At 41.9% G+C, this 24,402-nt stretch overlaps 1 protein-coding gene across 1 annotated transcript in view; it reads right to left on the reverse strand.

Annotated features, from left to right (window-relative positions):
* Positions 1-3,028, reverse strand: part of LOC121268967 (sodium channel protein type 4 subunit alpha-like) — a 208,334-nt gene extending 205,306 nt beyond the window's left edge. The window contains exon 1 of the mRNA XM_041173268.1: positions 2,968-3,028. The gene's annotated coding sequence lies outside the window, so the exon portion shown is untranslated. The remainder of the gene's footprint in view (positions 1-2,967) is intronic.
* Between the last annotated feature and the right edge of the window lie 21,374 nt (positions 3,029-24,402).

The following is a 24,402-nucleotide window of genomic DNA, read 5'->3' on the forward strand; positions in this document are numbered from 1 at the left end:
CTAAATCGAAACTGCAGACCGGAGTCTTCTCTATATTTTAAATTGCTCAAAGAGCCTGCATATTTGCACCTTGAACGTACATGAAAAACATTTACAGGGAAAACTCCTCTTATATTTGAGAATACATTTCTTGTTGAATAATATAGTACCGATGACACGTCATACAATTAAGTAATCAGGTTTTCGCTCCTCAACTTGAACACTAAGTCAGTCCTTAATTTTCTGTACAGTTGTAGATGCAAGACCAGTTGGCACTGACCAACTCAAGTTATTTATACAGGACAGATATTCACATGAGACGACCAGATACAAATCTGGCTAGGCCTCAAAGGGGAGGAGGGATTACGACAGCCAAAAGGTTAATTTACAGCTGGGCCCGCAATGATATCTTTATACATTACAAAGACAGAAAGAAAGAGATAAAATACTAAGCCTTTCACAACATAAATTAAGATGGAAAGATTATTGCACAACTTGCCAAAAGAAAAGAAAATTCCCAGGAGGGAAGACTAACAGTGAATGACAACAAATGATGGTTGTTTACAATCTATACAATAATACCTTGTAAATTGTTTGAGATTTGCACTGTTCTTAGCAGACCTGAAAAGAAAATCCTGAAACTCTACATCTGTTGGGAGACATTTCTGCGAGTATGTTTCTTTGACAATAGGCACAAAATTTCACAGATATGAAATCTATTGGGATTGAAACCTCAGGAGTTTTGTTTGATTGATTTGAGAACCCCATTGTAGGCACAGTTATACTGCTACTTGTGTTCTATTGTGAAATGGTTCAGGGTTCTATCAATGTGAAAGTGGCAGTGCAGCTCAGGGTTAGGGTGGTAACCTGAGGACCAAGCAAGCAATGATGGATTGCATCAGGTAGAAAGTCCCTCAACACTTGAAGTTAACACTGCATGTGATGGATGTCTAGCCCAATGAAAACTTTAAAAATGCCCCAGTATTCCAATAGGCCTCCTGTAAACTTCATATACTTGATTCTCATTGTTTTTAATGTTGTTGGAAGACTGATACTTCCACCACACTCTTTACCATTAAAAATTTGCAACATACAAGCAGAGTATTTACATGTACACCAGACCATTGTCAGTGAGCTCAGTGTGAGTTGCAGCTGACAGTACAACTTAGGTCTGCCAGCCAAATGGCATATTGTACAGATGCCAATCTGAGATCAGTATCTACGGTGTGATTCCAGCATGTATGCAAGAGAAAGGAGGAGCCACCGTCATCTCAAAAGATAATTAACATTTGACCTGTTTGACTTTTGTGATAACTTAAAGACTAAAGTGATTGCATTGGGAAATGGTAAATACTCAGCTAATCATCTGTATGAAAAATAAAAGCCTTCGTAGCCAATGGATTAAATCGAGGCGACAGATTGGATGAGAGGTTGTACTTTAAGTGGACAAGAGTTACAATCAATCTACACCTTGCTTTCTTCACAGTTGGTATCATTCTAATAAAAAGTGTAAAACTTTGTCTAACTGCTTAGCAATGACTTTAAAGCTGTGCATTTTTGATCTCCAGAAACTAGGCCTCTTATAACAGGAGGGGGGTCTGAAGCCTAATGTTAGTCTTGGAAATGTATCAAATGTTATTCCAATTCTTCTACACGTATATACACATATACTTACCATTGCTTTGAAGAAAATGTGGTACATAATCTTGCAAATTCTTTAAGAGTTTATGTACATTTGGGATGAAACGAATTTCATATCCCAATCTTTGACTGTCTCTTCACAACAACAGCTCTGTCCAGTATTAAGAAGTTTGGGCGCAAGGATTTTAATAACAGCAACCACCAATCAGCACCGTTGGTTAGGCATCCATGTAACCTCCTGTGGATCCAACTGATAAATACAAACTGGATAAACAAATTGACAGCCGTGCTCCCAACCCTCAATTTCCCAATGTCAGAAGGCTAAGTATCCAATTTGACTGCACTGATCCTCACCATTCCCACCTCCGCTAGGCAACAAAACTCTGAACTTAAAATGAGACAATTCGAATTCAAAATGCAAATCCGTATTTTTCATCCCACGAGTGAATCCAGGCAAATGATAGCAGTGTCCGCTTTAAACACTGTTAGAATTTGCAACAATGTACAACGCTTGTCCCCTGAGCGCACTGTGTACTCACTGTCTGGTAACCTGTCGCTCAGGCCCAGAAACTCGAGGAGAAAGTTCGACGTCCGTACAAAAATCTCATTAAAATGCATGTTTACGTGTCTCTCTCCTATAGCAGAACAGCTAATCTGCATTAAAAAAAATAATTCCACTTTCAGCTATTTAATACAGAACCTGTAATGCGATAGCACTCAGATTACAAACAGGCTGCTAAAGTGTCAGGAAGTACATTCGCTGACATAGGCACTATTGAGACCCTCAATATTCCCCCCCAACACAAATTTATTTTGTACCGTTGAGGCATAAATCAGAATGGTCGGAAATTCAGAAATTCAACAATTCATTTAAAATCCAGAGGGCAGTCAGCTCCCCGATCAAAATCCAACAGCGCCGAAATTTGAAAAAAAATGTTCCCACACCAACCCAAAAGGCTGCACAGAAATATGAAACAGGAGCAAATGATACCAACCGACGTGATCGAAAGTTTTGGGGAACTTAGTCACGACAATCGATATTTTAACCTGAATTGGAAAGCACCGTTTGTAGAACAAATCCAGTCGCCGTTTCCCTTGATAACCCTTTCAGCCCCGGTCGATAGTCTACAGACTGAGCAGTTTTCTAACTCCCAGAGGTTATTCCAACCACTTCGAAAATAACAAAATACCATTTCCCAGCCAGAACTGAAGATTAATTTAACTTTTCCACCCCCCGCCCCCCCACCGAAAAGCGTAAAGAGTTCTCATGAAAGCTCTCGGCACGACCAGCCGGCTGTATATCAGCTTTCCTGACATTGTTGTTATTTAAGTTTGATCTGATTGTACCTTTTTTGGGTCGAACGAAAGTGACTTCCAATAAATTCCAACAGAAATCCAACGGCTTGAAGTTTCGCGAAGTCCCCTGTATCTCCTTGGGTTGTGTAAGGAGCGGTCACACTGGAGAATCCCACATCCCGGACCAGCTGCTGGTGACGTTCGAGTCTTCGGACTGAAACTCGATCAGTTTATTGCAGGTAAGATCATTACATTACATTTCATAGCAGGCTCACAGACATGCCGAAAAGATTACTGGGGGGGGGGGGGGGCGGCGGGGGGAGGAAGTAGGGAGGGCAAATACGTCTCCGAGACCGAGGTCCAATCCAGCCTCACTGCTCTGCACAGCCACACAGAAAACACACAGACACACACTTGCTTCAAGAGTTTACAACATTAAAAAAAAGCCCCAGCTGACGGCAGCTCGGCAGACTGTGCAGGGCACAAACCTCAAGAGCATTTTCCAGCAATTTCCTTCCAGCTGCCATTCTAAGGAGCGGAGGGAGGATGGAGATGAGACTCCGCCTAGCCATTGGAAAGTAGATGTTGCAAATAATTGTGCAACAAGGGAAATGTTTGGGAGTTGATGCACTTTATTGTGAACGGTACCAGAAACATTACATTTCTCCTCCCATTCATTCACTGATAGTACAGATTGTAAATATATTGACTTTTAACATTCATTTATGGATAAGCTGTACACTGGCGGATGTGTCAATTAACATTAATGTAATTAATGTTGCATTACAGCGAATTGCAACTCTACTAACCTACAGTCCTGGCTTTGGAATGGGCACCTGTCTAAACAATGATTCCCAACCTTTAACAATCCGCCCAATGCCAACTCGTACTTTACACACGAATACCACACAACTTTCACCATTCGCCTGCATTTGAACCCCCAGTTCTAAATTAAAAGCAAAATACTGCGGATCCTGGAAATCTGAAACAAAAATAAAAATTGTAGGAAGAACTCAGCAGGTCCGACAGCATCTGTGGAGAGACAGAGTTAATATTTCGAGTCCATATGACTCGCTCTTCTGAAGAAGTCATACGGACTCGAAACGTTAACTCTGTCTTTCTCTCACCGATGCTGTTAGACCTGCTGAGTTTTTCCTACAATTTTTGATTTTGCCCCAGTTCTAACTGTCGGGCACAGAAGTTACTACTTCTGTACGGAGCCCTGATCAGCTTGTCTCTGGGTATCCTTTACATGTCAGCGGTCAGATGTTGCTTTTCCTGCCACCAGTCCCCAAAATAATGTTTCCGGTTAGCCTCCACTATGATTCAGGGTGCCGGACAGATCCAATAACGCTTTATATGACTTCCGATATAATGTAGCAACGAGGTGAATGTGGACTATTCATGTCACGGAATAAGCGTTGTGTTTATCCTGGCTTTTAGCACTGAGGGTTTGTCTTGGTCGCCAGGCTAAAACAATACTACCGGATCTTCAAAAATCCCCAGCAATACTTCGTGAAGATGTTTTATCTTAAACCTGGTTTAGTTTAGGATTACATTTCTGTTAATGTGCAGATTGAATCGTTCAGTTTACAGCTTTCTGCTATCACTCTTGTTAATCTATTTGCCTTATACTGATGATCAATTCAGTCCAAATAAATCACTCTAAAACACATTTCTACAAGGCTGTTGTGTTCTCGAACTGAAGCGTTAGAAAGTGGGTGGGTACCGGTAATGTGCAGGTCATTCAAGATTACCCAACAGAGGATAGACTTGAATTCTCAAAATGAGCCGCCTTTCGATTCTGAGTTGGTGCATTGGAATTCTATTCACTGGGAGTGCTTACGGACATGATTGGCACATTCAATCTAAATACAGGTGGTATATGGGGTATCACAAATATTTTATTATATCCCTTAGCCAAAATTCAATCATAACTGTCAACAATTCCAAGTTTTATTAGCTTCTGATCATTCTTTCACTCAGGATTGAAGATACCTTCACGAGACAGATTGCCTATTATGAAGATTAGGGGTTTCAGAAATTTTTGACATGATGGATAGAAGGTGGTATATAGTCTGGATGCTAAATGGGGCTTCTGTCAACCGTTTTGAAGTTTTACAAACTACCAGCTTGGCAATGGAGTGTTTTAGCAAGACTTCCAAGGTTGTTTGTTCCAGTGCAAAAGTGATGGTCAAAGTCACCTGCATTGATGATGCTGGAAGGTTTCTTGAATCCTGTCTCAGGGATCCCTTTTCCTTCCAATGAGTAGCAGCCACATTAAAATGACAAGGGGTTAGTTATTGCCTTGGAATTGTTAATTTAAATGTAATGGTAAAAGTCTTTGTAAAACATTGGGATAGATGGATATTGAGACAGTTGGCTCAAGATCTTACATATCCTATTGCAGCAATGAGTAACATTTGATTAAAATTGATTTTTGTGTGTGCAGGGGGAGACTCTGTACAGAATTGTTTCACTTTCCAAACATGGAGGATTGTCATCCATTAGATCTTGTACTGAGATGTATCAGACTTGAGCCCACACAGTTTGTTTTGGCTCTCCCAGTAAAGTTCCCACTAGATCCTGGGATGGGCCAATTAAGTAATTGCATTATGCCGCTTAATGATTACACTGTATATTCTGGCATACTGGCACCGGCAGAACTCCCTTTGCAATTCAGCTGGATGCATATGCAGTGGAGTATAAGATAGTCTGCTCATTATGTATCCACCACATCAGAAGCAGCAAATGATCTATCAAACTTGTTAACCTTCCTTGGAAAATTAAACATGTTTTCTACAGGCTGGCCCCAGATGCCATACACTGCCCTGGTGTGAAAGTTGGAAGAATGCCCTCTTTATTGCACAGGTAGAAAAACAATGCCACAGCTTTCTTTTGCACCTGTCAGCAGTGAAAGGATAAATTGGCAGCAACTAAATTAACCTGCTGAAAATATTTTGTTCTGATGTGAAATTTCAGCCTTATTTTATCAAGACAGGAAAAGGTGTTAATGGGAGAGACTCAATTCAATATCTAAGTCAAAGTCTATGGTCTTCTACCTCTTTGCAGACCTCGAAAAACTGGTCTTTCATGATGTGAGATACTGTGCTCTGAAACTTCTCTGGTTCCTTCCTATTCAGCCAGTTCCATATTACATTGCTCTGATTCTGTTCTCCTATATTGGGCCTTGGTTGTTGTAACAAAGAAGCTTACCACATTGAAGAAGACCATTAAGCTCATCAAGTTAGTACTGCCACTTAGCCAAATATTTTATTGTTGATTCGTTAAGTGCCTTTGCATTTAGGGAAATATTGAGGAATAAAAGCAACATAATGAATTTAGCAAAGTCACACATATTTGTAATGATAGTAGCAGCTATTAACTGATAAGTGTGGAAAGGGAGAATTGCTGGCCAGTCCTGGATGAGATTTATTAACATGAGGAGATATGTTAAACTACCAGTGCTTATGCAATGTGAAGATAAGAGGATTTCCCCAATGAAATATATCACAGTTGTGATATAAGTCCAGTCCCTATATTATATGGCATACATTCACTTGATAAATCAGGGAATATCTCCAAATACAGCTTGGCAAAATGGAATATTGGTTTTTGATTTTTTTTAGTTTATAATGCATATTTAAAGTGGCTTTGCCTTCTTCGGTCTTCTCTGCCCAATCACTGCTTAATATTTATATTCCAGTTTCATGGTAAGTCCTTGTGATATGGATGCAGTTGCAGCCAAAATGCTGCAATTTACTAAATTGTCACAAACCCTAAAGTGAGCATGCTCAATAGCAACAACACAATAGAAGAAATTTGTTGAAAGGACATTAACAAAAACAGAAAACAAATAATCAAAGACCTTAGGCACCTGTCAGGATTATGGGAAATAACAATCCTATTTACACAATTATGAGGTAATGTCTGGCATTATTTTCCCATGAGACCCTTTAATTGCCTCAGCTACCATCTGTTATAACCTTTGTTTTAAACAATGTCAACAAATGAGTTTTGAATGCCATGCTACTTTCCATAGACAAGTACATGACCTCAGTCCTCAAAACAATTTCACCTGTGCCAAGTGCACACCAGCTCTACCCAACCTATTCTATTAACATTCCTAACACATCCAGGTCACAAGAGCACTCATAACCACCTCAAATGATCACAAATCTCACTGAGCCCTAACAAAAAATGAGTCAATATTTTCTTCCTCACCAAACCTATATTGTGCCACCATTAACAACCTCAACCCAATGCTCCCAGAGTGTGACCTGGCATTTGGTGTTTAATGTTTTATATATAGTTTCTCTGTAACTTTGTAAAATTGTCTTCTATTGAACTAGAAATGCAAACAAACCAAGAAAAGTTGATGAACACAATTTACTTAGATGATTTTTGTTAGTTATGAAAATAAATTCTATAAAATATAATTTAAATGCTTAATCTTTCTTTGTTATAACATGAGTAGCAAATGCAAGTCATAGAACTATTTTACATTTAAAGGGCACACAGCACCCATTTTGGAACAGGAATGGAGGCCCAAACTCAATTTAGTTCAGCAGTTCTGCCATTTGACCACTTTGTTCAACTCAAGTATAACTATCTTTTAAAGTACAAAAATCAAAATAGTAATGGGTATGCTTTGCTGCTAAACCCTATTTGAACATATTTTCCATCATTAATCTAAATAATCAATGCGCTGATAAAGCCACTGCATCTCATTTGAAAATCACAACAAATAACTTGCAGTGGAAATACAATGGCACATGATAGATAAGTGACACTACAGCTAATAAATTAACACCACACTGTAATTATGCAGTTAATATTGTGAATTCATAGATGCAGTTGTATAAAAGTTGCTTATAACAGCTTTCATTCCAAGGCCTAAACCATTACTGGGTGGGGAAGATTGTACTAGATAGGATCAAGAAGACACCACCATTAGGCCATACAGGTAGAAGGGAAGAAATCATTGGTGTCCTCTATCACTAAAGACAGCTATTTATGTTGCTGCAATAGCTCTGCTGCCTCTGGAGACATTTGAGAATACTATAACTCATCACGGGGTGAAACTTCTTGAGTGGCAATAATGGCATCCCCTCTGCCTTACAGTACAAGCAGAAAACCCAGGGCAACAGCAGTAAGCATAAAAAACAAAAACTTGTAAGGTACTCTTGAGATGTATTTCTATATGGACTGAGCGCTATATAAATGTAAATCTTATATTAAACCAACTAATTATAAATATCAAGTTAAGTATAAAACCAACTTTGCAAAAGTAAATATTCTGCTTTTATAAGTCTAAAATAGTTTTTCATCTTCAGGTCTATTGTCCCAAAAGGATTGTCTGGTTTGATACTTCTGCCTACCCAGGTGCACTGCTAGATTTCCAGGTGAGCAGGCATTGCCGCAAATATAGTGACAAGGATGGGTGCAACCAACTAATTAAGCCACATATGTTGTAACTGCCTAAATCATCTTCAAACAGCATCTCTGAAACATACAACCTCTACCACCTAGAAGGACAAGGGAAGCAGATGCATGGGAACTCCACCATTCCTAACTTCCACTCCAAGCCGCACACCATCTTGACTTGGAAATATATTGATATTCATTTAGTGTTACTGGGTTAAAATCCAGCAACTCCCTACCTTACAGGACTGTGGGAGTACCTACACGATATGGACTGCAGCAGTTCAAGAAGGTGGCTCACCACCCCCTTCACAAGGCAATTAGAGGTGGGCAATAAATGCGGGCCTTGCCAGTGATACTCACATCCTGTGAATGAATAAACAAATGTCACATGATATCACTCTTGTCAGTTGGCAACCAGTCAGAATGTAACAAAGCTAATTTTACAATTTAATTAAAGAAACACAGTTCCTACTATGAAACATTACAGGTGCTATTGTCATTAGTTTGCAGTCAACAGCAGGAGTCCTCCTTGACCTTTACCCTCTCCCTAATGTACGGGTCAATTATAGCACCCCACCAAAGATCAGCTACTGTTCCGCATTGGGCCATATCTTTATCGTTTCATCAATTGGGAGGGGGAAGGGGGGAAAATACCATTCCTAAAAGATAATATATCAACTAACTAACTTTCATTGCCATTTAGTGCTATTTTATACTATGGTTTACGCAGGCCTGACAATGAGTAGTTGTATTTAACCATTTCCAGGTGTTAAGATATAGTATGTGGTTCTGTACAATGTTGAGTTCAGACTGGCTAGCCAGCAGTCTCTAATTCCTGATAACAGTTTTTACATTGAAGAATTAACGCTACTCCTTTAATTGTTCACATAAATGAGCAAAGGAACCATATAAATTCATGCCTGTCAGTGGAAAGTAATCAGAGAATGAGAACTTTTCTGATTTTTTTTCTCTCATGGGATGTGGGTATTACTGGCAAGGCCAGCATTTGTTGCCCATTCCAAACTTCCCTTGAGCTGAGTGGCTCACGCATTTCAGAAGGCAGTTAAGAGTCAACCACATTGCTGTGGATCTGAAGTCACATGTAGGCCAGACCAGGTAAGGATGGCAGATTTCCTTCCCTAAAGGGCATTAGTGAACCAGATGGGTGTTTACAATAATCAGTCAGTGATGGTTCATGGCTTTTAATTCCAGATTTATTAATTGAATTTAAATTCCACCATCTGATTTGGTGGGACTTGAACCCATGTCCCTGAAACATTAGCCCCTAGGCCTCTGGATGTCCAGTGCCATCCCACTATACCATTGTCACTCTTGTCCTTCAAGCTTAGTCAATTGGAACTGCTTTGTAAACTCACTTCTGCTTTACTGTTCCATTGTCTTGTCCTCCCAGCTGATGTTGAAAGACGAATGCATTTTTACATACAGGTTATTTTCTGGTTAGTTATTTCAACATATGTAGATTTATTCACTTGCTGTGTACTTTTTATTTTCTAGATTGCAATATACAAACCACATGTTGATGATTGTTTTGTTTATTTGATGTATAACTCAAAAGAGACTTTGGGAGGGATCATCGGCAAGATTTGTTTGTTACCAGCATGATCCCGTTGAAGGTTGAGGGGGGGTAGGGTAGTAGGTGCCTTTTTTCAAATCAGAAACAATTACCAAAACGTGGTTTTATTGACGGCAAAGGGAGAAGTTGTCTGTGATCCCTGGGCTTGCGACCAACTTGTTAAGACTTGTTAAGAGGGGCAGACTCCTTTAGCATGGTCTCACCTTGGCTGATTTGGTGGGAGTTTTTGTCTTGCATATATTTGGGTGTGCATAGCTCAGATGTTAATTTATGGTGTTTTCACTGTTTTTGATTGTTGTTATCTAAACGTTTGGAGGTTTGTTTATTATTTTCTTCATTTACTGTCTTAAGCAGTTTTTTTCCCCTCCCCAGCACTATTTTTATTATCTCATCTGTTTTTATAAATTTATTACAAAAGTACATTGTAGGGTTCAATAGGTATTTATGAAAAGCTGATTTGTACTATGTTAGATTGAGTCTACAGTGCAGACACAGGTCTTTTGGCTCAACTTGTCCTTGCTGGTATTTATGCTCCATATGAGCCTCCTCCCACCCCTCTTTATCTAACCCTTTCAGCATATATTTCCATGCCTTTCTCCCTCATGCATTTATCTAGTTTCCCTTATCTATGCTATTCACCTTGTGGTAGCATCTTTCACATTCTTACTACTGTTTGGGTAAAAGGTTGCTCCTGAATTCCCTATTGGATTTTTTGGAGACCTCTAGTTTTGGACTCTACACAGTGAAAACACTTTCTCTATGTCTAGCCTATCAAATCATTTCATAATCATAAATACCTCAATCAGCTCATCAGTCAGCATCTTCATCAGTCAGCATCTTCCTTTCTCTCTCTCTGGTGGGAGAGAGTCAGATCCCATTGGGTGTGTTGCTTGGGATACATCTCTCAAGAATAATGCCAATATTTGTCAATGTGACAGGGAATGTGGTGGAGATGAATTCATTAACCCACTTTACAAACATGAAAGGATTCAAACTGTGCAACGAATGGACAGGCTGAGTGGTTCATTGTAATCTTATTTCTTGCAAATGAAAATTTGGTTCCACTCCAGAATTTTTGGTCTCTGTCCAATGCTTTAGAGAAAAATCCATTAGCATTGTTAAATTAAATAAAGCTCCAGTTTGCTTTATCCAAGAGATCACATCTTTATCTCCTTCCTGAACTCCGTACTCTTAGATGTAACTAATAAGATATTGGGATTTTAAAGGGCTCCTTCCTCACATGTGGTCATTTGAGGAAGGTTAGCCATAATAAATTATTTATCTAAGCTCACAACTTGCTGAAGGCTTTAGCTGTATGAGACCCAAATACAAACTGTTGCTGAGCTGTTGAACTGAGTCTATGAACATGTACATCAAGTTGATCCAATCAAAAAGTATTATGCTTAGAAAATGAAATTAGACATGGAAATAAGAGGCTCCTCTGTCCATATTATCTGATAGTGTTTTGGAAGCAGGGATTATCTGTGCTTCAGATTGTACTTTGCGAGGGACTCCTCCTTATTCTGCCTCTCCTGGGTGACTCTTTATTGCCTGATTCTGAAGGGAAAACCTAAACGTTCACTGCTGAGTCATTAATATTTGGGTATTGCAGAATTATGTATCCTAGTCCCTTAATCAGATCAAATGGATCAAATGACAGAGATAATACTAATGGGAAAAATGAAAAATGCTTATCATCTGAAAGAAAGTTTTCATTCTTCTTGGCAAACATTAAGAAAGCATTTGACAAGGTACCATGTAGAAGGCTATTTAACAAAATTGAGGCTCATGGATAAGGAGGGACAGTGTCCAATTGGATTAAAAAAATTGGAATATTGAGTAAAATTTCAAAATTTGCCAATGCTAACAAATTTGGAGGAGTGGCAATTTGGAAAATAGGATGATATGAATCGCTTGGAACAGAACATAGATAGGTTAGCAGAATGGGCAGATGGAATTTAATACAGAGAAGTGTGAGGTGATGCATTTTGGCAGAAGCGATAGATTGAGGCAATATAGGTTAAATGGCTCAGCCAAAGAATGTGCAGAGAGAATGTGCATGTTCATCTATCTTTCAAGGTGGCAGGACATATTAAGGGAGTGGTTAGCAAAGCGTATGGGATTTTGGGCTTCATAAATAGAGGCATCGAGCACAAAAGTAGATAAGTTGCATTGAACTTTTGTAAAGCCTCGTTAGGCCCCAACTGGAGTACTGAGTCCAGTTCTGGTCACCACACATTAGGATGGATGTGAGGGCCCTTGAAACAGTGAAGAGGAGATTTACCAGAATAGTTCCAGGGATGGAGGATCTTAGTTACAAGGTGGGGTTGGAAAAGCTGGGGTTGTTCTCTTTGGAGTAAAGGAGATTGAGGGGAGCTTTGATAGAGGTGTTCAGAATATGACTGGCTGAGATAAGGTAGACAAGAAAAACTGTTCCATTAGCTGATTGTACAAGACTGTGGGTGTGCAGATTTAAGAACTTGGGCAAGAGATGCAGGGGGAATGTCAGGAAGAGCTTTTATGCAACGAGTGGTAAGGGCCTGGAACTCGCTGCCCACCCCACTAGCCCCGCCCCCCCCACACCAAGGGTGGTGGAAGCGGAAACGATCAATGGTTTCAAAAGGAAATTGGATAGGCGCTTGAAGGAAATAAGCTTGCAGAGCTATGGGAATTGACCGCAGGATTAAATGGATTGCTCTGCAGAGAACCAGCATGGACTTGATGGGCCAAATGGTGCCTTTCTGTGCCATAAATGACTCTGTGGGCAGAATCTTCCAATCCCGCCAGCTGCAGAAATTGTGGCAGGCAGGGGCAGGAAGCAAAAAATCTGTCTCCCAGCGGTGGGATAAACTGTGGGAATTTTGTTCTCACGACTTTCAAGGCGGGTTAAAGGCGGGTCCAGCTTCCTGACGAACAATGTTTGGAACCCCATTTGCATACATTAGCATCTCATGCATCCTCATTTAAAGGCCACCTCGCCAGAACTAAGCTCTCCCTCAAAGTTAAGTTCCCTGCCTGCAGGAAATTAGAACATCCTGTTTTAAGACTGCATATTTGTGGCGTGAACCTAGCAAACTTCACTTCTGCCATGACTTTGAGGTCAGTGGACGCTGCTTATGAGTTCTTCGCATCGTACATAACTTCACTCACACCGAAGCAAAAGCTGCACCAAGGCCGGACACAGGAAGCAAGGGAAGGCTGGAAGTGGGGGGAGTGTAGGGTGGAGCGAAGGCTGGACAGGGGAAGCAGGCTAAGTGGGGAAGGTGGGGGAGAGTGTCTGGAGAAGTTGGGGGGAGTGTCTGGGGAAGGGTTGGGGAAGAGAGTGTCTTAGATGGTGGGGTCAGTGGTGTCGATGGTGGGGTCCTGGAGATTGAAGTCAGAGTACTGGTTATTGGATGGAACAGCTACAGTCAGAGGTGGGTTTGGGATGCAGGAGGGCGGCAGGCCCAGGGTGAGAGTTTGATAGGTGCAAGTTTCATTGGGGGATGGGGGTAATGATGGAGACAGACTAGACGGGTGACTCAGTTAATGGGAGGAGTAAGGGCAAGCATGGGTATGAGAGGAGGTAACATGTGTCAGCTCTAAGGGGAGGGAAGGCATGTGCAGGTGGATCACAGTAGGATCCAGGGAAATGGAGGAAGGTTCAAGGGTGACAGGGGTGAGAGTAATGGTAATATTGGATGGGTCAAGGGTGATGGGAGGAAGTTGGTGGGTGACAGCGGGAGGATAGAAGGTGGTGAAATGAGTCTGAAAGGAGACACACACCATTTTTCAAATCTGACCTTGACTACACAGTTAGTTGGTAAGTGAGATCCCTTGAAGTGGGAGGAGGGTCTTTTCGGGTGGGTGGAGCTCAAGGCCGGCACAACTGGCTGGCTAATCATGAGGCAACTGGATGTCAACCCTGCTAAGTGTTCTGTTCTCTCTGGTGAAACCCGCACAGCAGCAGGTTTGCCATCTGTCCCATTTGCCATGTGTTGCTGTCAGAGGCAGGGATGAAGAGAGGGAGAGAGGTGGATGCCTCCAAAGGGCACGGCTGGTGGACGGCAGCTGATTCGCGACTTCAAATCTCCATTTTCCCAGGTGAATGTTCATGGCTGACAAGGTCCCATGTGGTTAGTCTTTCTATGATTCCCAGGCAATGGTCTCTCTCTATTGATTCTTGAAGGTAGTGGAGGCAAGTGGAATAGTGTCAGAGGGAGGCTTCTCACATATTGTTCTCATCACCCTGGTCAAAGAGCAATGTTTCCACGTGCAGTCATGTATGTCCTTCACCTGGAAGAGGTGGGGTGGGGACGCCAAGTCTATCCGGAGGCCAGGCAAAGGGCTTAGCTCTCGCCTGCTGGCTTTGAGATGGAGGGAAACCTGGAAAGGAGATGCTCACTAAATTTTTCACTTCAATGTGTTCACAGATCCACTGCGGTTTCGATGATGCAGGCTGCAGGCAACCCTGCCTTGGTACTGACTCTCATCCAGATGAGGAGACGGAGGACCCATCGTAGGTTGGCACAGGGCCTGGAGGAGCAAGAACCTGAGCAGCAAAAGGTAGCAGGGCCTCAAGAAGGTCAAGATGCTGGTGAACAGGGTCCACTACAATAGCGACGATTGTCCTGGCCAAGGGTGTATCGCAGGCAGTGCTCCTATCTAGAAATGAGTGAAAGGCAATTCCTGAAATGCGGTTACTCACATCTTCCAGCTTCTCTAGGACAACCTTCAGCTACGCGACTCTGGGTAATCCAGACCTCCTAGCCTGAGTGAGTGAGTATACAATAGTATTGCTAAAAAAAGAGACATGCTATCAAAGATTTTCGTCTTGCATTCATCAGGACAAGTTGGGGGACTGCCATTCCCTGGTTCATTTTCAATGGCAATGCCTTGACCCAATCAGAGTCGGCCTGCCTGCTCTGAACTTGAAACAAAAGCTCGGCAATTAACAGTTAACTGTTCTCTGCTGCATTCTCCATGACAACGCCTCTACCAATCAGAGTCCACTTGCAAAACAACCTGTTTTGCTGTCCGAATGCCCTTTAAACATGACACCTGGACCTTCGACCCCATGAGATAATGGCAGGGATGGTGATTTCCTGTCTACTCCCGCTACGAGATTCTCAGTGCTCCACACAAATTAATAATTAATGAGCTGGACAGCACAAGGTCATGCATGTTCAGCCATCCTCCCTTCCAGCGGGAATGACTCCCCCTTCCACACCTGCTACTGAATTTAGACTTCAGAGCGGAAAATTCTGCCTTATGACTCTATTACATAGAATGTACAGTGCAGTGCAGAAACCATTGGGCTCAACTGGTCTACACTGCATTTGAGTTCCACATGGAGTTCATCAGCCTGCTTAATCCAACCCCAGTAGCATACCCTTTCACTCCTTTCTCCCTCATGCACTTATTTAGCTGCCCCTTAAATGCATCTTTGCTATTTGCACCAACCATTCCATGTAGTAGCACTTTTCATATTCTCACCATTTTCTGGATAAAGAACTTGCTCTTGAATTCCCCATTAGACTTATTAGTAATTGCCTTATATTAATAGCTCCCAGTTTCAAACTCCACCACAAGTGGAAACTTTTCTTCCCATCTATCCATGGAACCTTCTCATAATCTTTGAGAACTCTATCAGATCTCCTCACAACAACTTGCATATGTGCATTGTTACTCTGAAACCAAAGTCTTAGGGTGAAGTAGATGTAATTAGTAAACTGATGTCCATTTTGTTGGATTAATTTGATTCCCTGGCTTGACTCATCTCCTTATATTTTCTCATTTTCAACTTTAAGTCCTCTTCAGTTGCAGCCTTTACCCTTTATTTTTCGATCTTTCTTACTCCAGCACTCCTGTAATAAATGGTAGTTTGGTAGTACAGAACTTGAATATTGTTGAAAAAAGAGACATGCTATCGAAGCTTTTCACCTTGCACTCATCAGAGCAGCTACGCAAGATAAACCAACAGCAAAGGGAACAACAATTTATACTCCATGAGAAGAAAGTGCTGGTTTTGCAGTTTAGCACAGTCAACGCATAATGTTTGGATTGTGTTTAAGCACTTGTCCAAGTGATTATTTTCTCAAGGTATTGAACTGATTCTCAAGAAAACCTACTTCATGCTCATAATGAATGTTCTGTCTCACTTAATCCATGTTGGTGTATTAATCATACAAAGGCCGGTAACATTTTTAACATTTTAGTAATCACTAAAATTTGCTATTCATTTGTTGGTTGCTCATATTTGTCTCTGGTAATTTTCTTCCTTCCTCACTGGGATATGGTTTCAGGGACAGCAGTCACCCAACTGGCAATTGTTCACAGGCGAGCCTTGACAGTGAGTATAATCCATCAGGCCGAGCATGTTCCTGCCTTTACCTCTTATCTATACATGCATGCCCCGAACAGAGGATACTGAGCATAATCATTAGCAAGAGCTATCATCCATTTTCCCCCTCTAACCAGGGTAGTTCCCCCATCACCACACTGCCGGCATTAGCTAACTCAGCAGCAACGGGCAGATCAAGCCAGGTACCTGCCTTGTCTGTATGGCTCATCTGTTCACCAATTAAACTCACTGAGCCATTAAGGAAGCTGAATTCATAACCAAAAGAAACTTATACATAGACGGAGTAATACAATTTTTTCCCAGAGATTTCATTAATTCATCTTCCTATCAATATAAACACAATTATCAGTCACTAAAGAACGAAGTCTGAGAAGATTTACTTAGATCAGAGTTACAAATTGAAGTTCTACGGTACACTCATGTGTATTGCATTAGTGAATTAACAATAGTCTAGCTAATTATAGGACTGCTTCAGGCTTTGCCTATGCACATGCATTCTAACAGTATTCAACTAAATCTTCAAAGGTTTTGGAGACTATAATTATTATACTGAATAAAATCAATCATTACATTTGAAGTGCTTTCACTGTAGTTAAATGCAATACAAAAGCAGAACCAACTACAGTTAATGAGATGAATGGCCAACCATTCAATTTTCAGTGACACTGGTTGAGGGAAGAGTGTTGCCCAAGTTGCCTTTTACATTCACATATACAGGTAGACAGGGCCTCAACTTAACATTTCTTCAAAAGGCAGAAGCTTTAACATTGCGACACTCATTCAGTGCTACGCTGAAGAGTCAGCAGAGGCAATGCACCCGAGTCCTGAAATGTAGTTATACCAACAAAACTTTGACTGAAAGGTGAGAGTGAACTGAGACGACAAATGAGTTTCCAAACATTTTATAGCACATACCATGCTGCCACTGGAACATTCCACAATTTTGTCATTCTCAATTATTGACATTCTTATGGATTTTCATAATTGTTTTATTGAATTGAAAGAGAACAATAGGATTATTTCACATATATCAGTTTCCTTTCTCAAAAATTCAATCATCAATTCAAAATGCTCAACACACAAATAGGAAAGAACCCACAATGAACAAACAGAAAAATATTCAGATAACTAAAGCAGCATTAATTATTTACTTATTTCCTCTTAGAGTTTGACAGACAAGTTTATGTGTTAACAAAACTTTTTCATAAATGTTAAATAAAGGGCTTGGCAGTTTCCTTGAGGATGCCTATCCTGAAAAATGAATCAATTTTGTTTTCCTTTTTGCTAACATTTTGCTTGTTAACTCATCCATGTGTCTGCTAAAGGATACTTTTAACCCGCTGCTCAGAATGTCTGGGTGCCAAGATGTGGTCGGGAAATCTACTCTTGTTTTCAAGAAGCCTACAGCTCGGCCAGGCTGGCTATCAAACAGCTGCTGGCCTCCAAATGTAACTTAGCAGATGATTGAGTTTGTACCATTGCCTTCAACTCAAATGCAGGAGCTGCCCATCTCCCTGTCACTTGACTGATCTGGGGAGCCTCTCAAGTTAAAAATGGACATCCTTCTTTTATTGTAGGAACTGGGAATGAAAAGCAGGCCTTGTGGGAAAGCTGGATATCAAGACCTTGACAGTCAGGGCTCATGGGGTGTAATTTGGATATCGTGGGTATTACATAAAATATGGAAAAATTTTTCTATGCATGGTTTGAACAAAGTAAACAGAAAGGGCTGAATTTTGCCATCGGCGAGCGGGGGGCAGGGCCCGCTCGCCGACACGCAAAATGATGTGGGATGATGTCAGGTGGAACTCCCGACGTCACCGCACCCCATTTAAATATTCAGGAAGGCGGGGGCACAGCAAAATCAGCTGTGGGCCCGCCGACCTGTCAATGGCCAACTGAGGCCATTGACAGGATAATTAAAACAATTAAAGGACCTGCCCGTCCAACATTAAGGCTGGTGGACAGGCCAGGAGCCCCGGCGGGAACTAGAAAAAACATGAAACCTCATCCAGCGGCGGGATGAGGTTTCATATAGAGTTTAAAAAATTTTAATAAAGTTTTAGTGAAATTTATTAACATGTCCCATCTTGTGTGACATTGTCACATGAGGGGGACATGTTAAGGATTTTTTTATTTTTCTATTTTGAATGTTTGGACAAGCGTAAGTGATCTCCCTGAGGCAGCACTTAGCCCCACGGGGATATGCACTCTTCCGTGCGCATGCGCGAAACAACGCACTCTTGCTTTTGGGGAATCCCCCCCCCTCCCCCCCCCTCCCCCCCTGCAGAGTAAGTGCATAGCGCTTCCCACCGGGCGTCATGCTGGGCCCGCCCACTTAAGATGGCGGCAGGGCCCGCTTCTCCGGCGGGGATCGGCACCCCGCCTGCCGGATATTGGCTCAGGCCAGCCTGCCCGGCAGGCAGCAAATTCTGCCCATAGAATCTAAGTGCTGCATTCATGTTTGTTGATAGAAGTAAAACTATGCTTGTTATAAACTAGTCTAGCTTTTCTGTCTCTTTTGTGCAATAGCTGAGCTTTGCAGATTAGTTTCACTCCAAATTAGCTGATTTCAGTTGAACACTATTGTAAAATATAATTGGCAGTTCATGGTTTGGGACTGGAAAGCTGGCAAAGGTTCCTGTTCCTGGTCACCATCCAGTGCTGGAATTTTGCACATGTGAACCTTGGTTGTATCCCATTCGACAGTCAAAACTCAGATATGAAAAATAGTCATTTAAAGTACTGCAGGGTGAATTTATCCTGTGGGACTGTACTCGTAACGAGGAGTCAACATCTTCAGGAAAGGTGGGTAAGGGAAGGGAGCATTAGCAATGAAAAGGTTAGTAAGATTTCTGATTATATAGAGGCTAACCTAGCACCTTTTCATTACTAGATAAATGCAGGCAATTTGCATTCAATAGAACAGCCTTTATGGTCTTGAAATCAATGTCATTGAATTCCATGTGTAAGGTTTTTCACCAGCAAATTACAATCTCAGTTGTCCGGTAGAAGCAACATAGCTTTTAATGCTGTTCAGGAAGTGATGAAGTCTATAAATAGGTCTGTGTTAAATTCCTTCAGTTCTACCTTTCTGCTCATAAATTTATAAAGTTTGATCATAACACATAAAACAAGTATTTGGTTTGGTTATCATCCATGCCTGGCATTTTATTTCTTTTTCTCTTTCCATAGTTGGCATTTCTAGGAATGATTCATATTCACCTCTGAGTACCACGGTCACAATTAATTCAGAACCTTCATTAACGACTCCTTTCCTTTTCTTAAGGTGCATTGGGAATTCTAAACAGCTAATGCTACCCACGTATCTCACATTGTCTGTTTTCTTCTGATATCTCTGCTTCTTGCTGATCTTCTTCTGTCTAATCGGGATTACTTTGAGACCAATGGCTGAAAATCCTGAGGACTTAAAAATTTATCATTGATATGAACAGAGTATTTAATTTATACTTTGAGTTAAGAACTGGAGGGCTCTGGTTTGTCAATCCTTATTTGAGACTAGAGTTTAGATAGAAACCATTTTTTCATTACATGCCAGTTTAGCAGCACATATCATTGAGGCAAAACTTAAACCCCATTCTAGAGCATGAGCTCAAAATCTAGGCTGATACTTAGGGCAGAATTTCCCATTCCAGAATCTAAGCGCGGGATTTTCCATCCCCGCCCGTTGCTGGGATCATCCAGTCCTGCCGAAAGTCAATGGACTCTTGGCTGGGCCACCGAATCTCCCGTGGCGTGTCCCACCACAACGGGGCTGGAAAACACAGGCCTAAGCCTGGTGGCGGAAGTGAAAGTTGGAGTGACTTCCGGAGTGGGGAAGGTGAACATACGAGATCTTATCTGGTCAGCTCATTCATTATGAAGCCGCGAGGAGCGCGTCGGATCTCGTGGTGGGGCAGACAGGAAGTGGCCCGCCCCGCCATCACCTTAGAGGCGCCAATGTCTGGACGCCATATTTGAAAGGCACTGGGACAGCCATTCACTCTTCCGCTCTGCTCCTTGACTCCACCCCCCTCCCCAACTCCAACTCCTGGCTTGGTCTCACCCCTCCCCTGTGCCCAGCTTTGGCATAGAGCGTGTGTGACAGGCAGCGCTTATCTCTCAGCGACGGTGTGAAAGGAAGGTGAAAGCAGAGTCTACTGACCTGAAAGTCCAGGAAGAAGTCAACCTCGCCGGGTGCACGTCACTTATGTACTGTCATGAAACAGAATGTTCTAAATTCCCGCTGTTGGGGTGTTAAATTTGGAAGGGGGAAAAGACTCCATTGGGCATTAGGCTTTTAATGAGCATTCGTGAGATGCATATGGGGTTCCCGACATAGCTCCATGGGACACTCGACCTGCCTTTAAGCCTCCATGAACATTGGGAGAACAAGATTCCAAACTAATTTCCCGACATGAGGAACTGATTTTTGGCTCCCACCCTCCAAGATTCCCGCTGCTAGTGGGAGCGGAAAATTCCATTCAAAAATTCCAAAGCTTAGTTGCAGTGCTGAGAGAATGCTGCATTGTTAGTGGTGCTGCCTTGTAGATGAGACATTAAGCCAGGGTCCTGCCTGTCTTTGCTGGTGCCTGTAAAATATCTTGTCCCTCTATTCAAAGATGAGAAGAGAAAGGAGATCTCCTTGTGTCCTGTCAAACATTTGTTCCTCAACCAGCACCATCAAACAAGCCAATTATTCATCTGGACATTCATCTGGCTCCCTGCTTATGGGGTCTTGCTGTGTGCAGATGGCCGTTGCATTTGCCAAGTTATCAATAGCAGCAGCAGTGACTACACCTCAAAAGTAATTATTCAGCTTTGAAGTAATTTGAGACATCCTAAGATGCTCTTTAAATGAAAGCCTTTTTCTTTCTTACAAAGTGGCGAAATGTGGAACAAGGTTCCAGGAAATAAACAGTAGAGGCAGTGTCAACTAGCTGCCTCAAAGACAAATTGGTTAAATATCTCTCCAATGCGGTTTCCTCTACATTGGAGAGACCAAACGCAGACTGGGTGACCGCTTTGCAGAACACCTTCGGTCTGTCCACAAGCATGACCCAGACCTCCCTGTCACTTGCCATTTCAACACTCCACCCTGCTCTCATGCCCACATGTCCGTCCTTGGCCTGCTGCATTGTTCCAGTGAAACTCAATGCAAGCTGGAGGAACGGCACCTCATCTTCCGTCTAGGCACTTTACAGCCTTCCGGACTGAATATTGAGTTCAACAATTTTAGATCATGAGCTCTCTCCTCCATTCCCACCTCCTTTCCGATACCTTTTTTTCCCCAATAATTTATATAGATTTTTCTTTTCCCACCTATTTCCATTATTTTTAAATGTATTTCCATCCATTGTTTTATCTCTACCTTTTAGCCTATTTCAATCCCTTCCCTTCACCCCACCCCTACTAGGGCTATCTGCACCTTGCTTGTCCTGCTTTCTACACTTAATTAGCACATTCCTTAGATAATATCACCACCTTCAACACCTCTTTGTCCTTTTGTCTATGACATCTTTTGGCTATCTCCACCTATCACTGGCCCTCTATCCAGCTCTACCTGTCCCACCCCCACCCCCCTTAAACCAGCTTATATTTCACCGCTTTTTTATTTTTACTTAGTTCTGTTGAAGAGTCATACGGACTCGAAATATAACTGTGTTCCTCTCTGCAGATGCTGCCAGACTTGCTGAGTTTTTCCAGGTATTTTTATTTTTGTTTTGGATTTCCAGCATCCGCAATTTTTTGCTTTTATCTTAGTGGTTAAATATTTGACTGTGTTCTGAATGGGACACAATGGTCCTTTATAGCTGAGGCCAGTGAAGAGTGCAGTCTTAATTTCTGCCAAATCACTCATCCATGCTTATGTTACCTCCAGAACCAACTCCTCCAATGTTTTTCTCACGAGCCTCCCATCTCCCACCATCCATAAATCTGAGCCTATCCAAAATTCTGTGCCCATATCCAACTTGCACCAAGCCCATTCACCTTTCACCATGTGCTCATTGACCTACATTTTAACCCAATGCACCAATTTTTAAATTCTTACTAAAATCTCTCCCCCTCTCCCCTTCCCTATTTCTGGAATCTCCTCCAGGAGCTCAGCATTCCTCCAATCCTGGCCTCCTGTTCATCCCAACTTCTTTCACTCCATTGGCAGCATGCCTTCAGCTATCAAGACCTTAAGCTCTGGAATTCCCTTCCTGAACCTCTCTGCCTCACCATCCCGCTCTCCTTTTTAAAGACACTCCCTAAAACCAACCTCTTTGGCCAAGCATCTTTGGTCATCTATCCTAACTTCTTCTTTGGTTTGGTGCCAACTTGTATTTGATTGCATTTCTACAAAGTGCCTTGGGACGCTTCACTACCAAAAAGCTGCTATATAAATGCAATTTGTTGTTACTGCGTAAGGCAGCGTGTCAGGTTGAATAACAGAAGGATGAGTATTCTGGAGTTTTGCTTGATTATCTTTGGATCGGGATCTTTATACAGAACTATTGATCAGGAGATTAAATAGGTGTGATAATTTTCATAATAGAACAAAATTTACTTGATTTGTCAAAGGACAGGGCTTAAAGCCCTGATTGAAATTTTCTTGATCCATATTCACTCTGGGCACTCGTCCAGATTCAGCCTCTTTCCAAATGTTCTTGTTCATTCTCCCTGGCCTCACCTACCACTGCTTCCTATTCGTAATAGGAAGAGCTGGTTACAAACACAAGGGGCAGAATTTTATGGTCCCGTTGTGGCAGGGCAGGGGCCATAGAATGCGATGAACCCTTCGCAAGTCCTTTGACTTCAGCGGGGCTGTAAAATACCGCCGGCATAAAATCCTTGCCCGAGGAACCAAATCTCAAGTTACTAAACTCCAAATTTCCCCATCTTCAACTGTATGTGGATGTGTGATTCCTGTCTGTATCTCCACCGGGTCACTTTTCAGTTTTTATATCCTGGGGTCTCTCTCAGGGTAATAATAAACAAAACTTCTTCCACTTCAACATTTTCAACTGAAGCATGTGTTAGTTAGATTAAAATTAAATAGTAAGCATCACACATCAGAACAATAAATAATTATTGGTTCACAGAGTTTTATTTGTCCTGATAACGTTTTGACTTGAATAAGTTCTCAAAAGAATAATGTAAAAATGTGCAAAATGTAGCTTGGCGAATGAATGCAATGATAAGTTGACTGCCCCTTAAAAATTTATTAGAAATAATTATATTCTTGTTGGACCTTTTAATATTGCGCAACCTTTTGCAGCAAACATTGTAATATTTTATTTTTGAGAGTTTATTAATTATACTTACAATTTCTATTCTGGGAGAATTTATGGAGCTGAAGAGCTTTAATTCTTGAGCCTTCAGCTTCCTCAATGCAAAATGTTGCATTTCTTTCCATATTCCTCTGCTTGTCATCAGCTGATAGATATTGGACTGAATTTTGGGAGAAATGTTGGATGCCAGCTGACCCACATTAAACAGCAATAACACACCATGGGTGGCATGAATGAGGAGAAAGGGTGACTTCCACCTAGCAGGCAAAGTCCCACCCTTGAGAGCTGCTGGCCAATCTGATTAGCCGGCAGCTCGAGCCAACAGCGCTAGAACTCAGTAGTGGTTGTTGCTGGGATTGCAAGCAGGCTCCGGGAAGAAGACAACCTGGATCCCAGAGAGAGGTAAATTGTGGGGTATTGGATGGGGAAGGATTAAGGAGTCAAGGGAGGTGGTTGAATGGGGCGGGGTGGGGGGGGCGGATGTTGGGGGGTGGTGGGGGGACGTACTTTGGTGGCCAGACAGGAAGTGACAAAGTGGGGGGTAACACCTTGGGAGAAAGGTGCCCCTCCCATGCACAAAGGGCACCTCCCCAAAGATGTGACCCCTTCCATCCTGCCTTTTAAGCAGTTTGCTTGAAAAGAGCCACTCCTGCTCCCTGCCCACATCAAACATATTATGGCATGGACAGCATATTATTTGGGTCAATTGGCTTGGTAACAAGTTCAATTGACCATTAATTATTTATTTAAAAATACGGGTGGGCTGCTGATTTTGGTGCCACCGTATTATGGGGGACAGCTCGGAGTTGGGTGGGAAGGTGGTAGACTTGCCCTGTCTCGTATTT

The sequence above is a fragment of the Carcharodon carcharias genome, chromosome 23, assembly GCF_017639515.1.
Source record: "Carcharodon carcharias isolate sCarCar2 chromosome 23, sCarCar2.pri, whole genome shotgun sequence".
Lineage (NCBI taxonomy): Eukaryota > Metazoa > Chordata > Chondrichthyes > Lamniformes > Lamnidae > Carcharodon > Carcharodon carcharias.